The sequence below is a fragment of the Mus musculus genome, chromosome 10, assembly GCF_000001635.26.
Source record: "Mus musculus strain C57BL/6J chromosome 10, GRCm38.p6 C57BL/6J".
NCBI lineage: Eukaryota > Metazoa > Chordata > Mammalia > Rodentia > Muridae > Mus > Mus musculus.
The window spans coordinates 118,189,211-118,196,749 of NC_000076.6; positions in this window are offsets into that span (position 1 = coordinate 118,189,211).

Sequence of the window (7,539 nt, forward strand, 5' to 3'; positions counted from 1 at the left end):
CCTCTGCTGAGAAATAGAGGGATTTTGATTTTACTCTGCATGTGACCTTGCTCGGGCTCCGTCAAGACGTTGTCAAGACAGGTTGCTGAAAACAAGACTCTCTGCCAACCAAAGATCCTAGCATTCTCAAGCTTAGGTGTGCGGCCCACATTCACGGGGGCTATCTCAGAGTCAGGCTTAGGTGTACAGCCCACATCTGCAGGGGCTATCTCAGAGTCAGGCTCAGGTGTGTAGCCCACATCCACAGGGGCTATCCCAGAGGCAAGCCTTTTTTTCCTCCTCAAACTCAGAGGCTCATCAGCCCCCATATTCTTATTTCCATCCTTTGGCCCCGCTCCCCATTCTGTGGGGAGAATGGTACAGGCTTCCTTCTGCTCTGGCTGGCTCCCCACCTACCATCATAGTGGAAGCAGGAAGAGAAGTGCAGAGACTTTATTCCTCCTGCATCCAGTGAGTCTAGGCAGAGGTGAGTGCAAAGTATCCCGGACTAGCGCAGCTGTGGTCAGTCTTGTGAGTCTGTTTTCAGATTGAGCCAACCCCCCTTAAGCACCAGCAGATTTTATCCCGTGAGTCTTTGTCTAAGCGCTCTTTCCTTTCTCAGGGACCTCCGTGGGCCGCATGTGCAATCTGGATATGTTAGTTAGATGTTAGGTCACTTGAAATGGTTATGCCCACTCTCTGGTACGGAAATAGTTCCTAAAATTTCTTCAGGTTGCTCAAATTAAGGCTAAGGAAAAAGCTTTTTGTGTCATAGGTCGTCATAAGCTAGGGTTAGCTCTAAATTTTGCTCAAGTGTTTGTAGGGCAGTGAGCATTGCCAACTTCTCTCACATCTGTGATGGTACTAAGGACCCTTGTGGCTGCTGCCGTGGTGCCAGTGGCTGCCTGGTCCCTCCATGCTTAGACAACCTCTCAGGCTTGTCTTCTCTTCTTTCCTTTCCCCCTTCTCCCCCTTGTCTTCAAAGAGCTATACAGTAGCCATTTTATATGCCTCAAAGCTGAAGACGGCACTGCAGACACAGCAGGTGCCCATCAGTAGCACATACTGCATATAATGTTAGAACTAGCGTGCTTGCTAAGGTGAGGTTCTGTACCAGGAGGGCCATGCAGACTCCCAGTGTACCATGTACTCTGGTTTAGCAGTGACCTAAGAGGAGACTCCTGAACACACAGTGAAGATCAACTCAGACCACTTCCTGGGAGCAGAGAAAGCCCCGGGCTATAGCCTAGTTTAGAGAAAAGGAGGGCAGGAGGCCGCTGAAGACGCTCAATTGATTCTGGGGGTCACCTCAAAGATGTTCAAGTGTGAAACACAGAGAAGAGTTTAAAAAAATGAACACACAGTCTGATGACTCTCTTGCTAGGTAAACTAAACACACCCATACAATCTGCCAACTGAAAAAAAAAAAATTCCCAGGAGCCCCTCCTCTCCTGTCCTTGGCTCTGCCTAACCTAGAGTTAACCACCTCAATAGATCAGTTTTTCCTGCTTGCTTCTTCTTCTTCTTCTTCTTCTTCTTCTTCTTCTTCTTCTTCTTCTTCTTCTTCTTCTTCTTCTTCTTCTTCTTCTTCTTCTTCTTCTTCTTTTCTCCTTCTCCTTCTCCTTCTCCTTCTCCTTCTCCTTCTCCTTCTCCTTCTCCTTCTCCTTCTCCTTCTCCTTCTCCTTCTCCTTCTCCTTCTCCTTCTCCTTCTCCTTCTCCTTCTCCTTCTTCTTTTTGGAATGTTACACGAACTCCATTGCCAGGCTTGTATTTTTCTATTTGACATTTTTGTTCAACATCGGTTTAGGACACCCATCTCTATCCTTGCATGGAGAAACAGAATACATTCATTGCCGTGTGATATTCTAATATTCCATCACATGATGCTTTGTCTGTTTCAGTGGTTTCAGTTTAACGTGATTAGGAATAACGGTCGTGTGCGCACGTTGTATGTATGTGCTCTTGGTATGCAAGTTCATTTTTGTTGAGTGTGTGGCTAGAAATGGCATAGCTGAGTCACAGGTTTTGTGTCTCATATCTGCACTGCTTCAGAATCTGCTGCAAAACAGTATCTGAAAGGATGTACTGTTTGAGAGAGAATAAATAAAAACTTTTAAAAATTAATGAAAAACAACAATATTTCCACTTGCCAGAAACTAATTATTATAAAATTCAATCAATCAATCGATCAATAAAAGAGAGAGAGGTGGTAACAAAGGACTTGTTACAGTTTCATTTTCTATGATACCTGCAAATATCATTTTAATAAGTGACCCTGGTGAATGGCTTCTTTCTTTCTATTTATTTTGAGACTTGGTATCATGTAATGGTCCAGGCTGGCCTTGAACTTGCTATGTGGCCAAGGGTGACCTTGAATTTTTGATCCTCTTTCGTCCACTTCTGAGATTATAGGCATGTACCACTGCATCAGGTTTGTTGCTTTGTAGAACAGAATTCTACCAAGTGAGTCACTCCCCCAGCCAAGGTGTGTAGCTTTTGACTTTACATTTCCTTGTGCTGATTAAATAAACCTCTTTACCTATGTTTGTCAGACAATCTCCTTTGCAAAGTGCATGCCCGAGTGTCTGCTTTGTTTCGTTTTTCCTCATGGAGATTTTATATATATATGTACACACACACACACACACACACACACACACACACACACACATATTTAAAATATAGTCTGGATTTGAGAAAGGTACATTTCAAATATCTCTGGGGTAATTTTAAACAGCAACCTACTTGTAGCGGCACTCTAAAATGGAAAACATTGGTGGATATTTATTGTCCAAAAGAAAAAGAATAAAAGACTGGAGATGTAACCATGGCTCCTAGCACCACAAGAAAACGTGATGCTTTTTGTCTGAAAAAAATGTGGAACAGTTCCTGAGTCAAGATATGTTTCAAAAGAAGAAACAGAGGGAAGGGGACAATTTGACAAGAGAGAGTGCAGACTTGTGCTGAGGTTTCGCGTGAGGAGACGGGTCAGTGATTGGGCAGAGCTGAGCTACGCAAGACAGAGCCCAGTTCTGTCGCTGAATCTCTAGCTCCTGACTCTCCAGTCGCTTGTTCCGCATCTTATTCCTAAAGAAGCTCCCCACGGACGTCACACGTTTCTCAAACCTGCTTGACGAGCGACCTTGAGAAATTTATGCAGTGTCAACCATTCCAGAAGATAGGTGGTATTATAGTCATCTTTTTATAGAATGATGAGGAATAAAGGCATAGAGTTAGGAAGAGAACCAGAACCTTAGATCCAGGCTGGACCGAGAGAGACTCCCACATTCTCTATGGTATCTTTCAGCAAATAAAGGTCAACTTTATACAGACCACAGGACCTTCTTCTGTAATTCCAATAAATGCAAGCTTCTGCCCAATGCAGGGCTTGTGTTCTTCTTCATCAGCGATCAGTAGAGGACGTAAAAGAGAAAAGACAGATGGGCCGTCGCCGCACTGATTGAGTTATAAGACCTGAATTTCGTTCAGAATTTTTCATGATGGCCAGTCAACTTTGGGAAAATTACAAACAAACTTAAATCTCTATAATTATAAAGAAGGGGACAATATGTCCTCCTTTATTGCAGAGACTTTGCAATGGCAAGATAAAGGGCTCAGAATCACATTTTCAATAAATATCCAATTGCCCTTTCAAGAAGGGAGCTGCTATTAAAAGTTCGCTGGATATCAGCCATCGCGCAGTGACCATAGTAGATGGGATGGGTCAGGAAGAGGGAAAGGACACCCACCCTTCACTTTCTTAGTCAACATTCGTGTTTCACGATAACAAAAGAAATAAAGGAAGAAAAATAGGAAGGCAGAATTTAAATTACTCCCATTTGCAGAGGATATGATTCTATACTTAAAAAGGACTTCACCAATAAACTCCTCATTCGGATAGATGAGTTCTTCATAATAAGATATGAAGTCAGTATGCAAATTCCTTTTCTGCATACAAATAATGAACATGCCAGGAGATAAAGGAGGAACACAATTCCACTTACAATAGAGTCACAAGAGGCCAAGGGATAAATGCAACCAAGGAGGACAAAAATAAAAACAAAAACAAAAACAAAAACCTCAACAACGAGAGCTTTTAAACCTTGCAGGGAGGAAAAATGAAGACATTCAAAGACAGACAATATTTCATGCTTACAGATCGTCAGAGTTGGTATTGTGAAAAATGACTTTAGTAGCCAAAGTGGCCGACGCATTCAACACAAGACTCATCATAACACCAATGACGTTCTTCACAGAAGGAGAAAAACAAAAACAAAAACAAACCAAATTTTATGTGAAGCTCCAAAGATGCAGAAGAGGCAGAGAAACCTTAGGTAGAGAGAGCAATGCTTGAGCTGTCATAATGCCTACTGGCAATTTGCACTACAGAGCCAGAGTAACAGAACGACTAAAATAGTAACATGGAAGAAGAGACACAGACCAGAGGGACCCAGGACCTGGACATAAACCCACACGGGTAGAACCATCGAAGTTTTGGCAATTGTGTTAAAAGAATGAAAGAAAAGCCAACCTCTCCACAAATGTTGCTGATAAAACTACAATCTTGTTGGGTATAGTGCTTCATGCTTTTAATCCCAGCATTGAGGAGGCAGAGGCAGGTGGATTATCTATGAGTTTAAGGCCAGCATACTCTACCCTAGTCAGTCCCTGGCCAGGGGGACCTAAAGAGTGAGATCTTTTCTCAAAATAAAGCAATAAGAGAAAAAAAAAAAACCCAAACTCTTGAATATCTTCATGTAGAGACAGAAACTATATCTTATCTCATACACAAGACATAAAACATTGTAACTATTGGAGGGAACTATAGAGAAACATTTGTAGACCTGGGCAAGGCTAAGACTTTTGGGATAAGAGTTGAGTCAAGCCCAGGAATATTCGCAAGAATCGGAAAACATGAGGGCGTAAGTAAGAAAGTGTTCATATGTCAAAAGAGACAGTTACACTTAAGAGAAAGTCTCTATAGAGAGAAGGGTTTTTTTTTTTTTTTTTTTTTTTTTTTTGCCAGATGCAAACCTGACAGGGGATTAGCAGCTTGCATATACAAATAAGTAAAATCATTACTCCTCCCACACCCCCAACCAAACACCAATCACTCAGCCAACGAATGGGCAAAAATATTTGAGCAAATAGTTCCTGAAAGAAATAGGAATTGTCAAAAGTGCATGGAAAACTGTCCAGCATCCTTAGACATCAGAGAAATAGAAACACAGAATACTAAACCTATGTGGAGAGCCCATTTTGCCCCTGTTGGAATGATTCTCATTTAAAAAAAAAAATTCAAACAACAAATGCTGGTGAGGACTGGGGGAAAGGGGACGCTTAGACATTGTGGGCGGGAACGCGAATCAGCACAGCAGTTATGGAAATCAGTATAGAGGTGCCCCCCAGACCACAAGTACCGCACAGCCAAGCTCTCCCATCCCTGGGCACACACCAAGGGCATAGACACAGAGACGCTTGCTTCCCCAGGCTTCTTGTTGACAGCACTCACAACTGGGGGCTCTGGAATCAGCCTCAGTGTCTGCCGACTTCTGAATGGGTAGAGAAAGTGTGTTATTCAGCTATAAAGAGCAAACCTGTAGGATTTTCAGGAAAATGGATGGAACTGAAGACCCTCCTGTTAAGTAAAACAGGCCGCATGACTTGACCACTACCTCAGGTAGTGACATCATCGAGGTGTTGACAACCATGTGATTTTTTACTGGCCTGTTAGTTAATACAACCACATGGCATAAGCTAAAACGGTGGTGGCCATCAATCTTCCTGGTACCGCTGAGACCTCTGCAGATCCTCTTACCGTTTGAATTTCCTGTGCCAAGGGCATTCAGTCTCTCTCCTCCCTCTCTCTCTCTCTCTCTCTCTCTCTCTCTCTCTCTCAGTTCTTATTTTAATCTTTTTGGTTTTCACCCTTGTGGATGCTCATGGGACCCAGGCAGACCATGATAAAGTCACTGCATTTCCTTTATCACTAGGGACCTAATATCAGACCTCAATTGTGGATTAAAAAAAAAAAAAGTCGACACATTGTTTTGCATGGTATGTTTACTGGTTTCTAAAGGTGACTAAGATTTTCCCCAGCCTCCTGCCATCAACACTAGACAGCAACCAGTGGGAGCTAGTACTCTGGGCTGGGTAGACCCCGAAGCTCATGTCAGTGTGTAGCTGCTGAGGCCAAATCTCGGGAGAACACAAAACCCAAACCTGAAGTGTACATTGCTAGACAAGCTGTGGCCAGCAGGCAGAGTCTGGCTGCTTAGGCTGGAGGCTGGGGTGTGGCTCCTCTGGGTCCTAATGCCTGCCACTTCAGTCTGTTGTCTCCAAGCCTGCTTTTCTCTAGCTGAGATGCAATATTCTTTCTTTCACTGCTGCCTGTTCTTATTTCTGCCCCACTGAGCACAGGGTAACCCTGTTTTTATTTTTACTTCCCAATTACAGAGAAATTGGGCTAAGGAAAAAAAAAAAAAGAAGAAGAAGAGGTTGATATCATCTCTTTCCAAGTCCTTTTAGATGTTATTGTTTTTCTATGTTCTGTATTCTCTAGATTATGGGTACTTAATCCAAAGCTACATGAAGTAAATTGTAATATGACCCCACCCCCAATCCAACGCATCCCGACAGCCCTTTCAAATGGAGAATTCACTCTGAGTTCTTATTGTGTTTGCTTTTTACTTAGACTGGCAAACACAGTAGGGACTGACAAATTATAAACTGGAGGGCAAGGGTCAAAGAGAATGTTTAAGGGGATATTGGAGGCTCAAGTTACGAGGAAGATGAACAAAGAGACAGAAAAATGATTAAGTGGTCTCCACCTAAAGCAGAGCAGTCCGTACGCCTTGCTATGACTTGGGATTGGGAACACCGAACTTACATAATTATTAGAAGTCAGATGATATGCGAGACTTATTTACTCCAGAGGACTTTTTTCAATAATGGATCCTGAGTAGACAGGAGATGACTGACCAGGCAAAATGCAGAGAGAATCCATCTTCAGCTAGACTGAATGCAGAAAGAATTCACTAAAGGCGCAGGTTATTAAAGAGTCATATAAGTAAAGATGAATAATTCAAGCAGGCCCCCTCCTTTATGGATGCTAATGAGGAAGCAGAGGATTAAGGTGTCCAGGACCAAGTGGGTAAAAGAGGTCACTAATACCATAGGTGACCCCTTGTCTCTTTAACAAAGAATCAAGGTCTAGGAAAGTCTCCATAGGATGCTCTGGAGAGGAAGATAAGGAAAGTCTGGAAGATGTTCCAATATATTGTCTTCTGTCTTACAGCTGGGTAGACATCAGCCAAGGCTCCCCTAGACTCTGTCCTTACCCATTAGCCTCTCCCAGATCCACAGGACTGAGGAAAGAAGCAGCTGCTATTTTTCTGCATTCAAGCTTAGACTAGGTGCTTATGGGAAAAAGTGGCCTCTAATGGGGAAATATCAGTGAGAGCAACCCACTGTCCTACAGCTTGGTGTCTTTGTAGTAAGGAGCTTATTTATTAAGCCTTTTAGGCTGCCTCCATTTTACAGACATAAACTCATCAATTG